Source organism: Epargyreus clarus, unplaced genomic scaffold (genome assembly GCF_041222505.1).
Source record: "Epargyreus clarus isolate Ecla_fem2 unplaced genomic scaffold, WU_Ecla_fem_2.2 ptg000029l, whole genome shotgun sequence".
NCBI classification, from domain to species: Eukaryota; Metazoa; Arthropoda; class Insecta; order Lepidoptera; family Hesperiidae; genus Epargyreus; species Epargyreus clarus.
The window spans coordinates 823,807-850,344 of record NW_027332235.1 but is presented as its reverse complement, the minus strand read 5'-3'; the positions used below and the strand labels follow the sequence as shown (position 1 = coordinate 850,344).

General features: G+C 35.6%; 1 protein-coding gene across 1 annotated transcript in view; it reads left to right on the top strand.

Annotated features, from left to right (window-relative positions):
- Positions 1-1,054: 1,054 nt before the first annotated feature.
- Positions 1,055-26,538, top strand: part of AST-A (allatostatin A) — a 69,513-nt gene continuing 44,029 nt past the window's right edge. The window contains exon 1 of the mRNA XM_073089323.1: positions 1,055-1,139. The gene's annotated coding sequence lies outside the window, so the exon portion shown is untranslated. The remainder of the gene's footprint in view (positions 1,140-26,538) is intronic.

The window sequence follows — 26,538 nt, the reverse complement described above, 5'->3', positions numbered from 1 at the left end:
ATGCATCTAAAGTTCTTGACTGCAAAAAAGTTCTTAAAGGTATGACTGGAAACTCATATCTCGGGTTAATTACAAATGTTCATCGGCGCCATGTCCACTTATCATCAACTAGTCTGCATGCTTGTTTACTATATCTATATTTTAAGAATACAAATGTTTCAAAATTTAAAATAACCATGCACAATAAAAACAAACCCTCATTCAGTAATTGAATAAGGCTGGCGAGCAATGCTTTTAGCATAAAGTTTTTCGTTTCCGTATATTCTACTAAATGTTAGGTGTATTAGGTTTAAATAAATTGTTCTAAGGTAACACAATGCAGGAAATTTATAGTTAAGTGTAGGCAGCATGACCACTGCCCCGTTGTTAGGCACGGGACTCCTCTCAGAAAGAAAAGGATTAAGACATAGTCTATCACACTGGCCAAATACCATTTCACGTACCTGTGAGAACTTCTTTATAATCTTATAGATGTGCAGATTTCCTCGCGATATTTTATAATTTCTAATACGCACATAATTTAAAAAAATACCGGTTTTGAACCTCGGACACCGCGATTGAGGGACTTCAACTACCATCACTCCTTATTGCAGATTCATCATCATCATCATCAACCCATTACTGTCCCACTGCTGGGCACGGGTCTCCTCTCAGAATGAGAAGGATTAGGCCATAGTCCACCGCGCGGGCTAAGTGCGTATTGGTAGACTTCACATACCTTTGAGATTTTTTTTTATAAGTCTCTCAGGTATGCAGGTTTCCTCACGATGTTTACCTTCACCGTTTAAGCAAGTGATAATTAATTTCTAATACGCACATAATTTTGAAAATCAGAGGTGCGTGCCTGGGAATTGAACCTCGGACCCCTCGATCGAGAGGCCGCGTTTCTTAACCACTAGGCTATCGCTGCTTACATTATTGCAGATTACTATCGTAAAATTAATCTGACGTCACCACACGGAATCGCTTCGCTTGGGCGGCTGGATCAGGCTCGGCCCCCGCCCGCCCATCGCATGGGTGGCGCTTATAAATACCGAAGCAAAGGTCCGTAGCGCACAGTTTGTGTTTAGGCGTGCAAGGCATGCCGCGCTGATCCTCTTCGCTAAGTTGCTGGACAGGAACCCTCGGAGATCGGCCAAGTAAGTGGTTTTTATATTATTTTGAGGAATTGAAAATTTTGGTCCAGTAATTCGTTTTAGAAACGCAACTTTTGTGTTCGGAAAACTTTTTGGTTGAAGTTTACTTACGTGTTAATCGCGTTTTTTTTAAGTAAGATATTAAGTAGATCTATAACTATTAGTGTATTTTATACGTGTTGTAAAAGTTTTACGCTGTTTTCAGTTGCGTTAAGAACTTTTAAAGTTCATTTTTTAATAAGTATACGTTAGTCGCTTTTAAACAGGACTTACTATGGTGTAGATGTGTATATCTTTTTACTTATAAATATTACCGTAATGTTCTAAATATCTTGGGTCGGTTTGTATTTTTAAAAACCCCTTTTATAAAGCCGAAAAGTGTCGGAAAAGTTTTACGCACTTAGGATTATTATTCCGCGACCTCTTTTGGTTAAGAAAGTTATGAAAATAAAAGTGAAAAGTTTTTTACTAGCTATAAAGACGGCGGTTAGGTTAGGTCCGGTTCCGGTCTAATGTGTAAATAATTCTAGGTTCGATCCCCGGTTTGGGATCTGGGTAAATTTTAATTTTTGCCTTGGATGGATTTAGTTTTTATCTTAGCTTTGTGTGGCTCAGAAAATTTATTAGGGCCTATAAGCATAGAAATTTTATTTTTTATATATACGAGTAGCATAAAGTTTTATATTAATGGTAAATATGTGGACATCTGAATACCGGCCGTGGATTAAATGTACACAAGGTTCCGGGTTTGGTTTCCAGCAAAGTGATTAAAAATAAAATGAAAATTGATATATTTTCCAAGTCTAAATGTTTTTTCGCTTGACTTATTCTGTGTTCAAAGCACACATATAACCATGAAAATCATGAGAATAAAGAACTTTTTCAAAAAAGATAACTCAAATTGTAATCTGAAAAAAAAAACAATTCAGATCGAATTTATTAAAGAAAATCTACAAGTACAAACAAACTTTATATCAACGTCAGCAATTTACCACTTCTTTGAGAAAAAGCGACGCAAAAAATGTTTTCATCTTATTTAGAACAAATTTTAATATGCTATTTTGCGAATACTACTTATATTAAAACAACACTATATATACAAAATGAAATAAGGGTAGATTAAGATAAAAAGTATTTATTTAGGGTAAATATAAATAAAAAACCACAATTTATATCACTTTAAAAATTGTGAAGTCGTTAAAATTACATCAAAAACACAATGGAAACAGTTTGTCCAAACGCCGTATTGTTTTGTACACCTTTTTTTTTGTAAAAATCAAAGTATTGAAATAAATTGGCTTGATTACGGGCCTCTTTATTGTGAAGTATTATTGGTAGAACAATACTTGGAAATTTAGGAATCAATTGCTTGATGTTACTAATTAATTGCGGATAAGGGCATAATTAATAAAGGGTTGGAAACTTTTGTAATTTTACATTTTATAAAAAAGAAATATGTCATATTTTGTGTTTCTGTAATGCGGATTTTGAGATTAAAATTAATCTTATCTATTTAAAGTTTGCTTAAAAATAAGCAGTAAAAATAAGCGGGCAGTGATAGCCTAGTGGTTAAGAAACTCGGCCTCTCGATCGAGGGGTCAGAGTTTCAAATCCCAGGCACGCATCCTAGGCACCTCTGATTTTTCAAAGTTATGTGCTTATTAAAAACTAATTATCACTTGCTGAAAGGTGAAGGGAAACGTCGTGAGGAAACCTGCATACCTGAGAGTCTTATAAAAAAAACCTCAAAAGTATGTGAAGTCTACCAATACGCACTTGGCCAGCGCGGTGAACTATGGCCTAATCCTTCTCATTATGAGAGGAGACCCGTGCCCAGCAGTGGGACAGTAATGGCTTGTTGATGATGAAAAAATAAAAAGCATACACTCCACTTGAGGGTAGATGGTCGTGATCACTGTTCCATTAAGGTTGGAGTTCTATCAGAGATTGACCACATATGCCTTTCTATCTCTGAGAATTTAGCTGGAATGCCTAATATACGACTTTTGCTTACCAGCTTTCAAGTCAGAACACAAAACCGCTTAAGTACCTTAAAACAATACGTCCGTTGTAGTAGCTGAACCACAAAGATCTTTTAAATTCTTCAACATATAAGTACACAGGATAAGCATCATTTCAAACTAACAGCTTAATGAAAGTTATTTATTCTTGTAGAAAGAAGAAAAATAATTTCCTTGAACAAACAACATATTAATTGCCCTATCAAATTTCATTCCCTGAAAAATGAGTTTCAGGTTTACTCGCAAAGCAAAAGAAAATAATAAATAAGACATCATATTTATATCTATCTATTTCTCACTCGGTATCTAATCTGTGTGATTTTTTGCAAAGAAATACTTAAAACAAAATTATTTTAATTTTATACGACTTCCTAAATTCATAAAAATGTTCCTAAGCTTAGATATACAGTTTTTAAATTTCAAGATACGGCGGGTACGACAAAATAAATATTTGATTTGTCGCATTATTTATATGTTGTCGTAATTATATTTTGTTAAAGTCATACTTTTAAAGTAATTTAAAGCCTTAAAACTGCCTAATTCCTTAATACACAGTACTTAATAATCAAAGAAGATTATTTATTTTCGTAAAAGAAATTTTCTCACATTCAAACCGAAATTCTTTGTGAAAATTTAATATTTCTCTTAAGCGATTCCTTTACGAAATCTGTATTTAATTATATTTCACCTAATTGTGTGTCAAAAATCAAACCAACCAAACCTCGCAACCAAAGAATAAGGAAAGGAACTCACTAAATAACATCTTGAACTTATTTTCAACGTGTTAATTAACAAGTAATTAACTGAAGTTTACTGAGCCGATTTAAAATAAACTTTATGTATCCTTTAACTTCTTTTAAAACAATTAAGATTAAGCAAGTTTCATGACTGAGACATATAATTTATGGTATTTATATAAAAAACTCACTGAAATTTGTGTATACACTATACACTATTGATATTTCATTTCTGCAATGTTATGTGCGTCTTAGAAATCAATTATAAATCATGCTTCAACGGTCATAATAAATATCACAATGTATTTTATGTGCCCAAAAGTTATCTAAAAACTGCTCTGTTGGATTTGTAGTTTACCAATAAGGAATTGCCTAGTGTATTATGATTTACTCGTATGTTTAGTCACTTCAGGGACAATTATTTATTGATGATGAAATATAGCAATATATTGGCCTAGTTTTATAAACCTTTTTGTAGGTGGTAGAACGCTTTGTGGTGCGACTCCAGCGGCACCACCGCCACACCTATTTCTGCCTCATAACAGCAGTGTTAAGCACTGCTGTGTTTCGGTTTGAAGGGTGTGGTAAGGGAGACATACTTTTCCGAGGCGTACTACCTTAGTCCTCAGGGGTAGCAGCGCATCTGTGGCTGACTTCAGGTAGAAATATATAATCCTATCTGGGGTTGATTACAGATGTCCATAGGCAGCAGTAGCCACTTACCATCAGGTGGACTGCGTGCTCGTCTGCTACTCCCATATTATAAAAAAAAATCGATAATTAATTTTATATCAATCAACAAAGACTCCTGATAAAGAATACGCTTCATACTATGGTGGACTACGTGCTTGTTCACTACTTTAATCTTATAAAACGCTAATGCCCGAATGTCTGTTAAAGCTAGACCATAGTATTAAAATAAGCTTTTATTACGCATAAAGTCGCGTACCCATTAGCGGCCCACGACCGTTGCAGTTAGTGAAACTACTCGTACAACTATAGTGTGTACGTGGCTTAAGAGCCTGTCACGTACTGAAACTAAGTTACTTAGACCATCAAAATATTTCAATTTTTAGCCCTCATCGTGCAAATGACAGAGGACGCCATTGTACTTTTCGGATGACAAGAGGTGTTTCTGTGAAGTTAAATCTAAGTTTTTGGGATTGCAACTCTGTGCCTCGGCCGCCTTAAAAAAGGGGTGATAATTTTTTTCAAGGTCTATCAAGTATACTATTCGCCACACATAGAATTTATAAGGAAATTATGGTATCAAATTAAATTATCTGCAACTTTGGTTCCATAGTGTCAGTTGTAGAACCGAAATTTTCAAAGCTTATAACGAAAATAGACCAAAATCTTCGAACAAGATTTCTTTACATTTTTTTTCAAGTCGAATTTACAGAAAAATTACATTAAAGCATTTTGAAAGAAACTCCCTCTTTAGAAAACTATTTAGATTTACTGTACCATCTTGATATAAAAATAATAATAATAATAACGTGTTCTGGCTATTGCAACCCAATTATAACATTTCAATGGACAACTGTATCTGCTCGCAGCATCCGTGGCGTTCGCAGGAAGGACTCTTATCTTAGTTTGATTACAGATGTCCCTAAACGGCAGTACCAATAAGTTTCATGATCAGATGGCCTGCTGATGATATTATAAAAAAATACCCGCAAAGCAACGCCTCACGTACTCTCCTCACAATACGCTTACTACTGTCAATTATATTATTTTCTATTTGCCACACGACTATCAAGTGACGAATTTCTTGTCATTGAGGTATACGTGAAAACATCATGTTTTACTAATGAAGCTAGCTAAGCTAAGAAATAAGGTCAATTTTTGGTGTGACGCTATTCTCGATGAATTAAGTTAACAACTTTAAAACTAAAGTGGTCGATTTTTTTATCGTAATAATCTATGCCATAGATGTATCTATGTTTGTCTCGTTTTATGATTTAAAAAAACTTTGGACTTGTATTAATTAATTAATATAAAATAACGTGATTCAATTATCATAAAGAAATACTACGATCAAATATGTAGATTTAGTTTGTGATTAGGTATAATAGTATCTTTATTAATATTGACAATAAGATGTTAATTTACATAAAAAATAGTTTTATATTTTATATTAAAGTATTCTAGTTCATAAAATATATGTATATTTTGACGTTGTCTTCATTGCCTTTATTCTATTCTTTCGTTAGTATTATACTGAGGCGTTCAATACACGTATTTTGCGATACGACACGTACTTTTTATTAATATTGACAGAATATGTAAGATTCGACAGATACCTACTTAATAACTGTTGATATGTATGATCTGTACTTTTCGAGCATTAACATAATATTTTATACTAGTCAATCGTCGTAGATACTCAAAATATAACATGAATTCTTCTCAATTTATTAAAACCTATTAAGATTATATCTTATTTTGGTAATTATGCAGTTTGGTTACTTTTGCTAAAATCAATGCAATATTTTTTTTTTTAGCATGTGTGGCTTCAATTAGTCACCATTGATGATATTCCGTCGGGGGAGACTAACATTGCATAATTACCTTTTTTTCACCCTTTTTAGTGATGACATACAAAAGTCTATATTAATATAATATAAAATTGTATAAACGTGATCATGAATAAAGGTAAGGTCTGGATTGAACCCACCCGCTCGCAGGGCGCTCCCGCGCCCTGCTCGCTTAGTTTTATATTGTCTTATATGTTCCAACCTAACCTAACCAATTCAATAGGAAATGTTAGTCTCCCCCGACGGAATATCATCAATGGTGACTAATTGAAGCCACACATGCTAAAAAAAAAATATTGCATTGATTTTCGCAAAAGTAACCAAACTGCATAATTACCCTTATTTTTTATAACCTACATAATTTGAAAACAGTTTTAGGTATTCAAGATTTATATAGTCATTTTCGAGTTATTAAAAAAAATCTGGAAATTTAGCTTGGGTGAGCCATTCCTAGCCTAAGTGACTCATTTTAACATAAACCAACAGCCGGTGAAAGTACCATCAAAATCGATCCATCGCCCTTTTGGATATTAACGGGAACAAACAGGAAGACAAACAAAAAACAAACAGACAAAAAATGATAATTGATTGATTGATTTGTTATAAGTACCGTATATAAATTGGAACAAGAGACTCCAATTATATTTCTTATAGATAGTAGATACGCTTCCCACATAGTATCACTGTACAATTCTAGTTCCGAAATGCATTTGACATTTCAATTGCATCTGTCGGCAACAGATGCTGCAATGTTAACCGATGTTATCATAGACCAAACAACGATCATGAGATAATAGCTTTTGCTAATTCGTGGTACTGAAACAGATAATGGATTGAAATGTTGTATTAATCTATTAGAATGATTGAATTGACTTTAGAGTTAGGATTAGTAATGAAAGCTTACGCCTTTATGTTATGTTATTGTTTTACGTACATATTATACGTATTGTACAATCAAAGAAACACAACTACACAGTTGCACGCAGCATTACCTAACTGTATTCCTTAACTAAAAGTATTTCACTACATTCGTTAGTTAAATAAAATTGAGCGCGGAAATTCGCGAATCGAATAAATTAAATAGGTATGAACTCGAGCACAATATCGGCTGAAACGAGTAGCTGTCAATAAATTGTACAGTCAGCTCCATTAGTAGATGAGCAGATCAAAATTCCAAAATACCTATACACCCAAACGTCCATAAGTAGCTAAACACCCCTAACATCATAATTAGATTAACATCTTAAAGCTTCAAAATTAGGTGAATACTGAAGCGTCAAAAGTAACTGAACGTCGTATGTACAAAATGGCTAATGTCACTAATATGATATCTCATTGTTGAGCTACTTTTGAAACTGTAGTGTTCATCTACTTTTGAAATTTACGACGTTCATCTAATTGTGATGCTAGTTGTGTTCAGTTACTGAACGTTTGAAACCTTAACCTGTTCATCTACTTTTGTAGGTGACTGTACATCTCCTTCAATTTATAATGGAATCATTGGAGATGAATACTTAAAATTCCGGAATGCTCACTCAGCATTACATTTTACGAGATTACAATTTTTATGTATTTGATTATTACGAAGAACTGTTATAAAAGTTTGTTTGCTTGTTAATAAAATTGCTACTCAAGTTCTAATAATGTGATACTCGTATATACGAGTATGTACTCGTATGTACGTACTTATTAGTCGTACTTATGTGTCGTACTTATTTTTTGCCACACTCTGCAGCCCAAACTCAATAGAATTTTACAAATGCCGTAACGTTAGATTCCCCAATGTTTTGGGAGTAGTATAGATTATATTCTTAAGAAGTTTTTTTTTTATAATCGTCTATTCTTTTCTATAAACATAAACAACGTGAGTGGCCCCTGGCACGCGTGGGTATCAATAATCAACCTCAAATTAGATTGGAGCTGAGTGTTTTTGACGTTATTAACTTCGTTTCGAAATGTTTTTTGAGGGATAAACAGCTCCCAGTGTATTTAAAGAACAGTCTCGAAAATTTGAATATTTATTTCCTTAAGGATATTCAAGTAGGTATTGAAGGTTTTTTGGGTCTCTCATATTTTTTTCATTATAAGGAACTCTCCATTGTATTGTGTTTGACTGGCAGCTCATTTGCTACTTTAAGAATAACAAAATTAAATAGATAAAAGCACAAAGTTTGAAAATATATTATTTAGTAGTAGCTCTTCTTATGTCCGAGACGTTTGGTCTTTCCACCACTGATGATGGTAGTGGTGCTAAGGGCATGCTTCATCACACTGCTCTAATGCAGTATATTATCAGAGATCATGTTTGAAGGGTGTGGAATTGGAAAGACATTTATACGAAACATTCCTAGTTAGTGGGCAGCGGGTCGCAACATATTTATAATCGGTTAAAGGTAGAATCGTCATTCTACATAGAGTTGGATATCTATGAACGGCAGTAACCACTCACCATCAGCTGGACTGTATGGACTGTATGCTGTATTAGTTTGTACAAACGTTACTCCAAAGTTTTTTATATAATATAGGGGTAGCAGACGAGCATGCAGTTGAACTGATGGTAAGTGGCTACTGCCGCCTCTGGACATCTGTAATCAACCCCAGAAAGGATTAGATATTCCTACCTGAGGTCGGCCACAGATGCGCCACTACCGCTGAGGACCAAACTGGAACGCCTCGGAAAAGTATGTCTCCCTTACCACACCCTCCAAGCCAGAATACAGCAGCGTTTAACACTGCTGTAATGAGGCAAAAATAGAATTTTGCAATTTTGGTCTTTCCACAACTGATGATGGTAACAACTGTTATACAAAATAATTAAAATATTGTTTTATACTTTGAATATATTTTTATCCAGCATTTAATCTTTGATTACCAAGCACACTTGGTTATTAAAAATGAACGCGAGAGCGCACACTTGATTCAATTTGGGTTCAAAATTGATATTCAAATATTGAGGTTTTAAAACGAAAACATGTTAACAGGGGCTATAAATATGTCGAAATAACGCTGAGTGGAGTACACAGGACAGAATAATAAGTGGATATTGTCTAGAATTTTGCAATGAAGTTGTAAACATATAAAATTACCTAAAGTAACGATTACTATATAACACCCTATTTGTAAAAATCCTAGTAAAATACTTATACAGTTACGAAAATACGGTAACGCGCACTTAATCCCATGTATGGTGTTAAGCATCGTTGGCGCGGTCGGAAGATGGATCGGTGGCCACTAGTGGCTACAGGTGGTTGTAAGAAAAGGGACGTCAAACTGTCAGTTCCGGTTAGTCATTGGATAGTTAAGTAGACATCAAATCTTGTCAGAAGCCTTATATTTTCAAAATAAATGACAGTAAATTCGCCACTGACTTGTACTTTTCTCTACCAATTCCTTTTGCACCGCCTTAGTATGCCCCAGCCTCCCTCAGTTGTAGAGAAAGATTATTATCCAGTCGAACACTAAAAATGCAGGCAAAACTAATTTATCAAATAGGCAGTAATGTAGCATATGGATCCATGTATCTGCATACATTGAACATATACAGACAAAATCATATTTTTCTTTGCAATATTTTAACACGGTACGTGTCTGCAATTTCTTACGAAAGACGTCAAGCGCGAACACAGCATAAGATTTTGGGGGGGGGGGGGTTACAGGAGAAATTTGGGTAAATAAGATTATTTTTTAACTTTTTGTTCTTGAGTATTTATTGTAAAGCCGGGCATGTCATCTGCGCTACCGCCGGGGCATTCAGAAATCCATGCCGGGTTTCGCCACGAAAAAAACTCACTAAGTGCGAGTCGGACTCGACAGTTTTGGGAGGAGTCATGACCCCTGTGACACCCCCCAGGGGACCGCGCGTGGAAGACATAACATACACGTTCATACAAATTGTATAGGATTATATTATGCAGACTGCCACGGCCAGTGACTGGCACGTGCAGTTTAATACGCAAATCACACATAAATCGACACACCTTTGATGTCACCGACAAACATAGTTTAATATTCTAGCACCAAACAAAGCTAAGCTAGCTAGAACGCAAATTAGGCTTTGTAGAGGAAATACAGGCCGACGGGAAATACGCTTCATATCCGGAAAATTTTGGACTATTTTGATAATCCGCTTCTAACTTTACCATTATTAAATGTTACCTTAACCCGACAATGGTGGGACTCAGTATAATATTTCCCGTCGAAATCCTTATCCTTACTAATATTATAAATCCGAAAGTAACTCTGTTTGTCTGTCTGTCTAGTTGTCTCTTCTTCACGCCTAAACCACAGAACCGATTTTAATGAAATTTTGTACAAAGATAGTCTAAAACCCAAGAAAGGACATAGGATAGTTTTTATCCCGGAAATCCCACGGGAACTAGGGATGGCGATTTAAGATCGATTAATGGTACGAATTTTCTGTTATTTGTATGTTAGGATGTAATATTATTTCTTTTAAACGCGAGCGAGGTCGCGGGCAAACACAAGTATTTGAATAAAACTTATGTATAAAATACTATGATATTAAAAAATAATTGTAATAATTTCAACGCATTCGTAAATTGACACAACAAAACTTATTATCACCTGATTGTAATGAGTGTGAGGGTAATGTTTTCGAGCGTACACAAACGTTATACGTAATATAGACTGCGTATGTAACATTTTAAGGACTTGACGAGTTACCTTTATGGTTACGGGTTTGTAAAATACATCAATAAAATTGGTCAAATTTTAATTTTTTAGCCACATTTTTCTAAGTCGAATGGTGAAATTTATGCCCTCAAAATACAAACAAAGTGAAATCGTGGATTCAAACTAAGTCGTCATAATGTAGTTAAAACAGTACCTACTTACATATCTCTTATAATCTGGCACAGAGTTTGGCAAACCAATGACTTATAATGTATTTTTCAATAGAACCGAGAAGACGTCCCTGATTTTAATTTTTGAAAAAAGCTTCATAATGTCTTTAATCAAAGGAAAGCGACACAAAAACAGACGGATTTCCTCTCACCCCACATTAATAATGGAAATAACTTCAAAGACATTTCCATTACCTTTCCAAAATTCTTCAGTGAAAATTTATTCTTTAACTAGATACTTTTATTTATACTTTTATCTCCTAATTCGTATGCGGAGGTGATGCCGATGGAGTGCCAAAATTTAAATATGCTTCGTGGTTCGGAGGCACCGCATCTTACAACTGCACTGTTAAGGGTTGGTAAGTTTTGGTACGAAAGGCTTAAGGCAGTGACACTAATAAGATATTACAACGTAGGTCTCAGGGTCTGTCCCTGTAGTACCGGGACCAGAATAGGGCTACGGTATCCCTTGCCTGTCGTAAGAGGCGACTAAAAGGGGCTTCTGGGGTTGCGGGCGGCAAGAGTGGGAGCTCAAACCGTCCAGCAGGCGACCCCGGGAAGGACAGCGGTTTGTGTGGTCGCATATCGCTGTAATCACCAGGGGATGTGAGAGGAGCGTAAATTACTCCTCCCAGGGCACAGCCCGATAAAAGGGCATTGCGTTAGGAGGACTACGGTTGTGTTCCGTTGGAGATCCCGGAGTTCTCCACCAAAAGCTGAGGACGGCCACCGGGGGGGTTTTAGTGCGGTAAAAATCCCACATAACCCGGCGTCACTCCCATGGCGTCGGGTACCTTTTGAAGGTTTCCTCCTCGAGAAAAAAAAAAAAGGTCTCAGGGCTCTACGTACCTATCTGTGGTCGATGTTAATTAGGACTCTTATTCTCTCTAGGATTTATCTTATGTACAGACGGCAGTTACTGCTTCAGTTTGTTTCAGGAGAGCATAAAGCCGTCTCATTACGTTATTTTTACTTTTCGTCACCTATTCGAGTAAACCTTTCGAATAATAATATTTTTTTTTGTTTTTACTATGTAATTGACGAGTACCTTAATGATAAACTATTGAATGTATAATGAATATCTTGACATAATTATTTCCATTGTATTAAATTGTTTATTAAATTATTTACAATCTATGTTGACATTCAATAATGATAGCTGTGACTTCTTAAATGTATAATGTAATATTTTTCTCCTGGTTTAATCTAATTTAATTATATCTACATCGTCTTATATAGTTTTAGTTTAATTAAAAAAATTGCATGCCCACTGGGTAACTACAGAGAAATACCGTCCAAAAACCTTGTAAACATCTGTATTATGCAATAAATACTGATTACTGATTACTGATATGAAAAACACTGACTAATGAGTAGTTTTCACCAAGTATTTTGTAAGTTTCGCGGTGATAGAACTATAGCGACAGTTTACTGTACTTCTTCTATAAGAAATATTTTTGTACGTGTTTGTAGTTATACAACTGATTAATTCTTAACAGCTTTTCTGCAGGTAATTTTGAAAATTTCAAAAGCGTTTACATTGCGGAAACTTGAACTGAGCTAATGTCTTTGAAAATCAGCTTAAGACGCTCACTAGAAGGATAAAACATCTTAACGAGAACTTGTAAAGTTGATCTGATTGTAGTTCTTGTTTTTGTTACAAATTTCGTCGCCTGTCGTTACTGCCCCACTGCAGGACAGGAGTCTTTTTTTATATATATAATATAGGAGTAGCAGACGAGCATGCACTCCACCTGACGGTAAGTAGCTACTGCCGCCCATGGACATCTGTAATCAACCCCAGATAGGATTAGATATTCCTACATGAGGTCGGCCACAAATGTGCCGCTAATCCTGAGAATTAAACTGGAACGCCTCAGAAAAGTATGTCTCCCTTACCACACCCTTCAGACCAGAACACAGCAGCGTTTAGCACTGCTGTTATAAGGCAGAAATAGGTGTGGCGGTGGTGCCGCCGGAGTCGAACCACAAAGGGTTCTACCACCTCCAATGTCTTCTCTCAGAGTGAGAGGGGCTTAGGGCATAGTCCACCGCGCTGGCCGAGTGCAAATTGGTAGATTTCACACACCATTGAGTACTTCCTTTTTATAAAACCCTCAGATGTGTAGGTTTTCTCAACATGCACAAAAATATGTACAAATATGTTTAGTAGCTCGAATGCAGCTCGGTGACGGCTTTCCTTATTCTGTATAAAAATACTAGCTGACCCGGCAAACGTTGGTTGCCATATAAATACAAAATGTTAAGGGTGAACAACCCTTATCACTTAGGGATATGAAAAATAGATAGTAGCCGATTCTCAGACCTACTGAATATGCATATAAAACTTGGTGAAAATCGGTAAAGCCGTTTCGAAGGAGTACGGTAACTAACATTGTGACACGAGAATTTGATATATAAGATTTTTAGTAACTCGAATGCAAAAGTCTGTAGGCGACGGTGACTGCTTTCCATTAAACTCGTGTGCCTTATTGCTTGACTATATTATAAAAATATAACAAGCGCTATAGAAATATCTCGGATTCTTAAAGATATCATTGGCCCAGACCCAGAACATAAATCTAAATACATTGTTATTATTAGTATTTGTCTCGCCGAGGATCTAACCCGGGGTCCTCTGCGCGTCAGACCGCTATGGTAATCGCTTCGCCACGCGAGTCAACTAGCAATCACACTACGGCTGTAACTCGCGTAGGTTGTATTACTATACTTTTGGGTTCCATGAATATTCAATGGGTAATTCTACAATTTGTACCACATTGTCAGATCAGGGAACATGGTTATAATCAAAATACGTAAGTATTTTGGCGGTCGATCGATGAATAATTTCGCCGAATGATTGTATTGTGGTCTTTCATAGGTTTAAAACTATAAATCCATGTGCTAGAATTTCGATGTCGACTGCTGGGCAGGGTTCTAATTATTCGTACTATACTTACACATGATTAACTTACTTTTTATAATATTATAATTTATCCTTTCATATTTGTTGATAAAACATGTTCTGAACTACTGGTTCATGGTTCTGAACATTTTATAGTAATGGACGAAAATATGAAATAGTTCAATGGATTCTAATTCTTTTTAAAATGTATTCCTTTGTAGGTGGAAGCACAAACCCTATGTTACTTAGGCTTTATGGAAACAATCCAGTTACGTGTTTTGATCGGAACAATTCATTTATATTATACCTGTATAGGACATTGCAATTATCAGTACCTACTAAGGTATTCAATTTGAGAATTGCTAGATGTCGCTTGCTTATTCATTTGTCGCTAAATAGAATTTTTTGAAGGTGGTAGAACCCTTTGTGGTTCGACTCCGGCGGCACCACCGCCACACCTATTTCTATCTAATAATAGCAGTGTTAGGCACTGCTGTGTTCCGGTTTGAAGGGTGTGGTAAGGGAGACAGACTTTTCCGAGGCGTTCCAGCGTAGTCCTCAGGGGTAGCGGCGCATCTGTGGCCGACCTCAGGTACTCGTAGGAATATCTAATCCTATCTGGGGTTGATTACAAATGTCCATGGGCGGCAGTAGCCACTTACCATCAGGTGGACTGCATGCTCGTCTGCTACTCTTATATTATAAAAATAAAACTACCTTACGAAGCTACGTTAAAGAGCCCGCGGGTCTATTTCAACAAAACAAATTTAAACCGAAACTTAAATATTGAGCGAGAACTTAATAAGATTTTGAAGCATTTATCAACTGATTTCGTGAATCAAGATTATAAAGTTGACCATGAAGTAGAATTGACTGTGGACTGTGCTAAAAGTCAATTAGGGAATTTTAATTAGGATTGTAGAGTTTTAATCAAGAACATTTTGGGCCTGTCTTTGTATAACTAGGGTCTATTATATTCGACGTGACAAAAACTTTCGTTCATCAAATGAAAAGCCGTCATTTGCAAGTTTCCATTGTTTATATTTGAATTAAAATGAGAGGAATAAAAAATAATTACGTATTCTCGGAAATTTTCTTAATGAGTGAATAGTTCTGGAAGCAAGGTTCCGGGGAATTAAATACGGTCCGGTAATGGATTTTTTTATTAAATTGTTAAAAATTACAATGAAAATATTTTATTCAATCAAAAACGTCTTGACGCATAAGGTGTCGTTGGATTCGTCTAAATAGTGGGAGCGATTGACTATATTTCTAAGGATTTGATTTTTTTTTTATATCGATTCTCTATATATTATTTCTTAACGTCAAACCACCAATCATCAAGGTCTAGTTTATAAAGAAGTGGCGAACAAATAATCTCCATAATCTATAAAAAAATATGAACTATAATATTAGTTGCGTTAATCGAACGGATGACCTGGAGTTTCTTTTGCCAATTATTTGGCTGGCTGTATAAATTTGAGTCTCGGACCCCTCGATGAAGAGGCCGAGTCTCATGCCAAACGTACCAATCATTATGGTAATGGCAACATTACATAAAAAGCATTTGTTTTATCAGCACACAATAAAACTTACCTAATGCCATCTCGTTATCGCTACATTTCCCCCACACGGGTTTCCGTTATCGAGAAATAACCTTGCACCTTGAACCGGCTTCCGATTTCCGCGCCGTTTCCTTTCACTGCGCCGGATAGAAACAAATGGTTATAACAAACGATTCGATGGTAACATTCTGTTTCTATTTCCAATGCATGTGTAACCTCATTTGCAGCTCTATACGGTCGGTTTATAAAATATTTGGTTTACAAAATATTATTGAAATTATGAACAAATCATCGTCATTTTATAATTAATTTTCTTTTACATTCTATGGGAAATACAATTGACACCGCTATACCTGAGTATAACAGTAGTAAGCGCTACTTTGTTATACATTTTGGCCTTACAATCTTACTCTGAAAGCCGTGCTTGGCAGTGGAACAGCCATGGATGATCACGGTAAAGTAAAACATCGTGAGGAAACTTATATGCCTGATGGTTCTTTAAAAAGTTCTCACAGATGTATACTTAAACTTTAAAAATCTGCAATTGCTTATAATGTAAGAGAAGACGTTTATTTTATATTTAACCTAACGATAAAGCAGACGATGGATCGCCAGCTTTGGAGGAGAGCTTTTTTTACACTTCTCTTGAAGAGCCCCGTATACACAATAGGACAATAATTGTTTGAGTAAGAACAAAAAAAAAACACTTACTGGTTAACACTTTTTATGTCGTAGGGAACAAATTGGATCCCATAAGGTCTAACATAATATTAAAACGAAAGTGTAGATTCCAGATATGGAAGTGTTAGAGGAAAATGTATTCAAAAGGATCGCCGCCACAATCGGAACATATCAGCATTGGACATCACGTCCGCTACAGCGGTCATTGTTATTTGCAAACAGGATCCCATTCGGAAGCGATACTTATCTGATATTGGTCGATACAATATTATTACCCGACCCCTATTTCTAATTCTAGCAATCGTTGCGTCACAAACTCATTAAATCTAAATATATATAACTCAAAGGTGACTGACTGTCATAGTGATCTATCAACGCACAGCCCAAACCACTGGACGGATCGGGCTGAAATTTGGCATGCAGGTAGATGTTATGACGTAGGCATCCGCTAAGAAAGGATTTTGATCAATTCTACCCCCAAGGGGATAAAATAGAGGATGAAAATATTACTTCGTTAGGCGAGCGAAGCCGCGGGCAAAAGCTCGTATAAATAATCATAATGCTTAATTAATTTGAGGTGTTTCAATTTGAAATTAATTCAATTTGCATTTGGAGAATATACCTAATAATTGAATATAATTATTTCCACGGCATACGTTTATATATACAGTAGAACATCGATTAACCAGACTTATAATTGTCATTAGGCATTCGAATAATCGAATGTATGAGGAACAGCCAGTTTGTGTAAATGTAGTACATATTGTTATGTATTTATTAAAAACAACAATTACATATTAATCAACGAAAATCAAAGTTTATTAAAAGTTTAAGAAATTATTAAAAGATACTTTTCCTAATATACGTTGTATATTTGCTTACATTATAAACATACATAATTCGTTGGTGTTGGTAGCCCGGATAATCGTGAATCCGGATAATCGAGTTCCGGATAATCGAGTTTCTACTGTACTTATAATATAATGAACATGATAAAAATGTATTTTTAGCGAAAGTACAGTTGATCTCTATATTTCTCACTTATATTATTAAAAAACAGCTTTTTAAATCTACAAGCAAGAAATTTTGTAAAGTATTTCTTTGATGAACATGACGAGTATTAGGAAATATTTATAACCATTCTGGAAGATTTTTACTAACAAACCAATAGGGAAAATAAGCTTGAGAAAGAAAACCTATTTTTGGAAACGTTGTCGGTTTCTCAGTAAACTGGCTAAATCGCTTTGGATTCCGCCCCAATATTTCAAGGAATAACTTTTGCTATTTTACGGATAAAAATAGAAAGACACATTATTAAGAAATGAGTAAATTTAATGCATTTGTACTTGTAGACTCAAAATATTGTATTCAAAGTAGATCCTTTAGAACATTATTTTGAAAAAAAAAAGAATGACGAAGAAGCGATAGAAGAAAAAATAACACACATCTCATAAAAAAAATATTATTTTTATTTTGAACCAGGCAAATATTATTTAAAAAACTGACTGCTTAAAAATATAGCTTATAACTCGCACAATTTAGGCGAATTCAACCTCATAATATCGCAAAATACGTTCACCTAATTAGTCTAGAAAGCTCACCAAAGAATGAGTCACATACATACGCTCGAGAAACATTCCCCTCCGCAATCTGGTAAAACATGGTTTTTATCTCTTATCGTTCGCACGATCTCTCATAGGTATCGTACCATGACTTAACTTTGTGATTTACTAACAGCGTGTCAAAGAAAGGTTTCTAATCTAGTCTTCATCACATTACCAACACCCACGGAAACAGGCTTTCATAATAGAACCTTTAATTAACTAATGGCGGTTTTAGTTCCTTTTGGCACAAAGGGTGGTATCTCTTCATAATATGAAGAGGTAACACATATCATGTATACTACAATTTCGCAATTTTAATGTATTGACTAACACGAATGTATTAGGTGTGACGTAGAATTCTTGGATGTACACATATCTGAGAGGGCGTCACCGCCTACCTTATTTTTGTCTTAGAAGAACAGCTGCTTACTGGTTAACTAGTGGAAGTCTCTTCTTCTCCATCACGAAACACCTTGTGAAGTGGTGGTAGTTGTATTGACATTCAAAAAGTGCTCTGTAAAGAAGCGATTTTGAATAAAAAAATTGATTTGATTTAAAGGTGGTAGAACTCTTTGTGGTTTGACTGCGACGGCACCTCCGCCACACCTATTTCTACCTCATAACAGCAGTGTTAAACGATGCTGTGTTCTGGTTTGAAGGCTGTGGTAAGGGAGACATACTTTTCCGAGGCATTCCAGCTTAGTACTGACGGGTAGCGACGCATCTGTGGCCGAACCTAGGTAGGAATAATCCAATCTTGTGTTGATTACAGATGGTATGTGGCAGTAGCTACTTACCATCAAGTGGTCTGCATGCTCCAGTAGTAAAGCAGAATAACTTCGTTGAGCTTTTCCGTTTTATTCTCAAAAGGAGAAACTAATTACTGATTAATCCCAGTTAAAACTTCTCTCGTATTTGCAATCGATCAAGGTCAATAGTTCTTTAAAAGGGATAGAATTTTCGCAGTGAGTGTCGTTCCACCATATTTGTTTGGCTATTAGCGGTAGTCCAGACTTTATTTTTATATACTACTAAAAGTAGTTCTTTTGCGGTCAACCATTAATAAAATGACCACATGTGTATTTTCGCCAATTAAAGCCGTATTCCGCAACGGTGGTAGACTCTACACTCATTTGAAAATATGAAAAAAAAAACTTCCGTCTTTTGTCATCATATTTTTCGTGTCATTATTATAATAATTTTAATCATATGTATAATCAAATATTTTTAAATAATTCGACAAGTGCGAGTCGAACTCGCACTCGGAGGATTCCGTACCAACATTTTTTTTAAGTTTTAGTATTTGTTATCATAGTAGCCATAGAAATGAATGCATTGTGAAAATTTTAAGTCTTTACCTATTACGGTTCACTAGATAGAGCGAAAATTTATTTTCAAGTTTTTCTTATTATTAGTAGGTATATATATATTGCTATAGCAGTCACTGTTACATATATTTTGTGACAAACGGACAGACATCGGAGGCTGTTTCGTTTCAGGGTTCCGTTTTTATTCTTTGGGTACAGAACCATAAAAAATAGAGACTCATAACGATTCTATAATTCAAACCTGGATCTCTAGCGTGGAGCACTACTTAATTCTTCTCCATATGAATGCCACTTAACATTACCTAGAAATATTATGTATCTAGGCCCAACTATAAAGTAAAGTATATATCTAGGGAGTAAGATAATACGATTAGACGTTCTTAAACAAACGTTCAATGCATAATGAATAATATTCTCCAAGCTACGTATGTTATTACAAGTTCTACTGAATAAGTTATTATAGTAATTTGAAGGACCAGACCTTTAGGTCTGGCCTATTAGTATACTCAACAATTACGCATGTATAAAATAGTATTTCGGTCTGTCTAGGTGATATTTTTTATAAAATTGAGTAGCAAACGACCATACATCTGTACCCTTACCATGAGTTTTCAAAACATCCCACAATTTTATGTTACGTTTACTCAATCCGTTATTCTGTTTTGTTTGCTTAGTAGACTGAGTAAACGTAACTATAAGTAAGTGCTCAAGTCTTTTTGTCTGCCTCACATGTTCGCAAAAAAGCGAGACAAAACATAAAGCGCCATTTTGTCAATTTAGACATTTAATGTTACGTTACTGACACTATAATTCTGATACAATCCGCTAGGAGCGCTGATTGGCAATTGTATGGGCAATACGTAAACAAATACCAAAACAGTCATATTTGTCAAAACGTAAAAACTCATGGTAAGGGTACTGATGGTGATGACTGCCGCAAATGGACATCTGCTTCCGATAAAATTCTGCCTGATTTGATTATCTAGATATTTTCCTAAGGTCGGCTACAAATGGGCCACAGACACCTGTAGCAAAGCATTTGTGCCATCCTTAGATAGGATAAACTGGGATTGATTACAGATGTCTATGAGCGACTGGCATGGGAGGGGCTTTAAAAGTACTTCTACATTATTAAAAAAAGAGATACCTTTATTTTTTTATATAATATAGGAGTAGCAGACGAGCATGCAGTCCACCTGGTGGTAAGTGGCTACTGCCGCCCATGGACATCTGTGATCAACCCCAGATAGGATTAGATATTCCTACCTGAGGTCGGCCACAGATGCGCCGCTACCCCTGAGGACTAAGCTGGAACTCCTCGGAAAAGTATGTCTCCCTTACCACACCCTTCAAAACGGTACACAGCAGCGCTTAACACTGCTGTTATAAGGCAGAAATAGGTGTGGCGGTGATGGTGCCAGAGTCGAACCACAAAGGGTTCTACCACCTTTAAAATTTCCCTTCCATTTACCTTCAGGTAGACTGTGCTACTTCAATCTTATAGTTGGGGAGCCCACGAGGGGATTTCGGGAGTGTCTCGAGCGTGACAGACTAAGATATGGGAGATACCTTAAACCCTGTAGAGGATCCTAAACCAAAAATGAGCTTTGAATATCGGGGGGTATGCACAATCAAAAAAATCCATCAATGGACATGCTCGAGCGCGGTCATTTTTTTTTTTTAATATAAAGGAAAAAATAATGTTAGAAAACGGGAAACATCATAATCTGCCGAGAACCAAACGTCGAAGTAGTAAAAAAATTGTCATTTTGAAAAAAAATAACTTTTTATTATTATGCTATCTGATAATGTCACTTATTAGCATAAATTCCTGGGAAGTAATGATGTATCACAAACTAAAGGAAAACTTTATTTAGGAAAATACATTATTGTTCATACATTCTCATACTTATATCATATAATCTTTTCTTCATTCTAACGTCTAATCTACACAATATTACAAATCCCAATGACGCTCGAGTTTCTACACATATAGCATCGTGGGCTCCCCTACTATTAAGTATAAAGAAATTTATCCATTAAATAATATGCAAAAACAAGCCCGGATTATTAAAAGATAAAAAAATATCTAAAGAGTTAAAACGATAAAGAAAAGATAAACCTAGCTGAAAGATATACATACAGATATCAAGTAATTTTATTACATACGTACAAATTATGTCAAATCCGCTCAATGACGTAACAAGCGACAGATCAGATATCGATTCCTATTGACCTTATTTCTTCAAATCTGAATGAGCACTTCACATTTACATACAAATCCAATTTAGACTTGATATACGTACTAAAAAGCCTATTGACATCTGTATAGAATGCTCAACCCGATTTTTTGAAGGTGTGGTTCGAATCCGGCGGCAACACCGCCACACCTCCTGCCTAACAACAGCACTGTTAAGCGCTGCTGTGTTCTGGTTTGCAGGATGTAGTAAGGGAGACATACTTTTCGGACGCGTTCCAGCTTAGTCCTCAGCGGTAGGGGCGCATCTGTAGCCGACCTCAGGTAGGAATATGTACGTAATCCTATCTGGAGTTGATTACAGATGTTCATGGGCGGTGGTAACCACTTATCATCAGGTGCATGCTCGTCTGCGACTCCTATATTTTAAGCTAATAATGTACATGAAAAATTGTTTTAGGTTTCTTGTTTTAGTCATAGATTAGTAAAGATACTTCGCCGCCTTGAAATTGAATGAAGCCGCAAATGGCTTATTATAGTAAGTTCTTTTATATCACGGCGTGCGTAAATTGACGTTTTACGCACGCTTCGCGTGCGCAAAACCCCCATTTCCGACCCCGTAATATAAAATTTTATACAACACGCGGACGAAAAATGTTTTTCTGACTCGTGTGATTGCAGTCCTCGCCTGCGGCTCGGCCTGCAAACTCACACTTGTCAGAAAAAAATTTTTCGTCCTCGTATCGTAATGTACTATTTTTGAATTCTTGACAAATAAAAACATTTTTAGAGAAAATGTACGAATAAATAACTAATACTGCGTAATTTACATAATAAATAAATAATTTATAATAATAATTTCAAATATTTTAGGGACATTTTAGCACGGATACGTGGCAAAACTTTTTACGCAACTATTTCAATTCTCAAAACTGCGTACATTTTCTTGTTGGGAGTGAGTAATCTTTACTAATCTATGGTTTTAGTGAATAAAGTATAAGTATAATACGAGTAATGATACGAGTAAATACACATAGGCTAGTGCGTTCGGTTGGAACAGCCGAAATTTGACCACCGCACAGCCATGCGTTTAGATAATTAAAAAAATTGAAGACAAGATTTTTAGTAAAGTCATTTTATTTCCATGTTCCTCTTCAAAAACTCTTTAATTTGATACCCATACATCACATTAATTGATCCGCCATAATGGAGCGCCATATTGGATTAGGAATGACGTCACTAATATATGCATTGCCATTTGTCATGATGTCATCTAAACCAAACATGTAAGCAAAATTTCAGCCTTATTGGTTGTGGTTAATCGGCTTAAAATTTGTTTGTACGATTTGATTACATACAAACGAAAAAAGTAAGTTAAATATAGTGATCAAACCACAAAGTATTCTCCATTCTAAATTGCACCTATTTTACATTTTAATTGACACAGAAACAAGAAAAGTTTCTAAAAAGATAGACAGTTAATGTATATTCTGCCTAATAACAGCAGTGTTAAGCGCTGCTGTGTCCAGATCAGTGTTGAAGGGTGTGGTAAGGGAGACATACTTTTCCTAGACGTTTCAGCGTAGTCCTCAAGGGTTCTACCACCCTCAGTGGTAGAACCCTTTGGGGTTCGACTCCGGCGGCACCACCGCCACATCTATTTCTACCTAATAACAGCAATGTTAGGCGCTGCTGTGTTACGCTTTGAAGGGTGTGGTAAGGGAGACGTACTTTTCCTAGACATTCCAGCTTAGTCCTCAGGGGTAGCGGCGCTTTTGTGGGCGACTTCGGGTAGGAATCTAATCTTATCTGTGATTGATTACAGATGTCTATGGGCGGCAGTAGCCACTTACCATCAGGTAGACTACATGCTCGTCTGCTGTTTCAAAATGTTATATATTTAAGTGTAACATACAAGGCGGTGTGTCGCTGCAAACGAAACAACGTTTGAGTAGAGGAAATACCTCATTTGTAGGGTATAGTAGATTTAATTACATGAATCCTATTCATATTCACGCTTTACAACTAAATACTCGTTAATGAGTAAGACAACAACAACAACAAATACTCTTTATTTGTACACCATATAAGATACATATAACACAATAAATGAGATAGCGTACAAAAAGGCGGCCTTATCGCTTAGAAGCGATTTCTTCCAGACAACCTTTGGGATGGAGTTAAAGAAATATGAGATCGTAAGAAGGTAGGGTGTACACATATAGTATATAATAGATAGAAATAAGAAAGTATATACATAAATACATATCAGAAAGGTCCTGTGTCAATGGCGTAACATAGGTAAGAAGGGAAACATAAGAAGGAAATATGTTATGAGTAAGGTATTGTATAAAAGGTTTTTAATTAAGATACGCGGTCTCTTACATGTAATATAGTTGTTAAATTTCTCGTTTATTAACTTAGAAGTTATTCACACGTGAAGTACATGTGAATATCTTGTTAGCAATTATTTATACATAGCATATGTCTATTATCTATCTGTCTATATAAATTAGTTTTTGTTTAGTGATCGTGAGTAGATCCCTTTAAGGTGAAGGTGGTAGAACCCTTTGTGGTTCGACTCTGGCGGTACCTCCGCCACACCTATTTCTGCCTAATAACAGCAGTGTTAGGCGCTGTTGTGTTCCGTTTTGAAGGGTGTGGTAAGGGAGACATACTTTTGCGAGGCGTTCCAGCTTATTTCTCAGGGGTAGCGGCGCATCTGTGGCTGACCTCACGTAGGAATGTCTAATTCTATCTGGGGTTGATTACAGATTGCAGTAGCTTACCATCAGGTGGACTGCATGCTCGTCTGCTACTCCTATATTATAAAAAAAGACAATAAAATTTTGAGGATTATTTCACTGATAAACTAAAGGTCATTAATAGAAAATCATATCGGTTTGCAAACAACCGCCGCAGTGTTAAGCGCTACTGTATTCTAGTTTGAAGAGTAGAAAAAATTCTGATAAGGGAATTACTCCCTTACTTATAAAAAAAATTGATTAAGGTAGCTACAAGCTACTAATCTTTAGTATTTGTCACAGACCTGTTAGGTACAAAATACAGGTCTGTGGTATTTGTCTATTTATATAAACGATGCTTTCAAATGTGAATTGTCTTTTATCAGAAGGTATTCTACGGGACATTCACGCAAATAGAAAATGTTAAGTGGCATTATAGTGGCGACAAAGTTTTTCCCTAAAATAATGAAGATATCTATCAATTAAATAAGTATACATAGGGCTGCACTCTTCAAATTATTATAATTGTTCTGTGGCTTTCACTGGGGCCATTAATAATTTGGAAAGACTTTCAAAGTGGACGCTTCATATTTTTCGTATTTCGAGTACCATTAATCATTGTTTTGTTTGTGGACACATTGTTCGATGAATAGAATTGCTTTAAAGTCAAAATCAAATATATTTTCGTATTGAAAATCATTCAGGTGATCGGACAAATATCTGTCACGAATGTCTTGCAGGTTCACTCCATTCAAGATTTTTTCTCACAACTAGTAAGATTCTTATGTTTACGTTTTTATCTGAGTTTATGATAGTATCCTGTGATCACGGTAGGATTGTTTCTAAAATTTAAACAAAGATAACTACGGCTTACATAAAAAAGGACAACTTGATTTAATTCAAATTAATGTAGATTACATAAGTGTTTACATAAATTAACTTTGATTACATAATTATTTTTAAGTTACACTTATGTATTTAATATTTATATACTATTTTTTATGATAATATTCATTTAATATATATTTGATACGTAACCCGATTTAACCAAATATCTTTCTACTTTAGTCAAGTCACATAATTCCCCATTTCTCACATGTCAAGATGTGGCATATAACTTTCGCTATTAAAACTTACATATTTTGGAATCTCGAGAAGATTTACGATGAAACTATTATGCTATGTCTAGTGGAAGATTCCCACATTAATTAAATATGTTACTTCAAGTTTTACTACGTGAGTTTTGTACATATCTACGTGTTGAGGTATAAATTATAAAACTCTTTGTGGTTTAATTCCTGAGGCACCACCTCCACACTTATTTCTGCCTCACAACAGCAGTGGTAAGCGCTGCTGTGTTCTAGTTTGAAGGGTTTGGTAAGAGAGACATGTTATCCGGTATTCAACCTAGTCCTCAATGGTAGGAAATAGGTATACATCTATGGCTGACCTCAGGTAGGAATCTAATCTTATTGGAGGGTAATGGAAATATTCTTATCCAGGAGCCAACTTAGTCCTCAGCGATAGCAACGCATCGATGGCTATCCTCAGATAGGAATCTAATCTTATCTGGGGTTGATTACAGATATCCCCGGGTGGAAGTAGCCACTTATCATCAGGTGGACTGCATGCTCCTTTGCTATTTCAATATAATAAAAAATAACTCAAAAAAATAAGTTCCACTACAAAGTTGTACGCTTTGTTTTGATTGTATTACACATTCATGAGCTAGAAATTGGAATCAGGAGTTTCAACCAAATTAAGATGTTATTGTCACGCGCGAAAAGGAGCACTTATTTTTCACAAAAATATGACCCCTTAACCATTTATCGCTGTTACAGTAGAGGTGATTTTCTTGACCTCTGATTCCTAGTCATGTTAGTTAGTTAATTGTATCAGGCGTTAAGGCGCTGTCAACCTAATGCATGCCTAATGCATGCATTAGGTTGACAGCGCCACTTAGCGATTAACCGTCGTAGAGTCAACTTACCCTGATGATGCTCCGTTTTGGAGCGAAACACGTGTTGGTGGTGGTATGTATGGTGGTGTATATTTTTAATTTTTGCATCTGCATGCATCCTTTGAGGGAGGGAGGGTGGTACATACTGCATGGTTTAAAATATATACCATCATACATATTTGTAGCGGATTGTTGCGAAGTAGTTTTAATCTTAAGTTAATCCTAGTCATGTATCATTAGACCCTTTAAACTAGAACA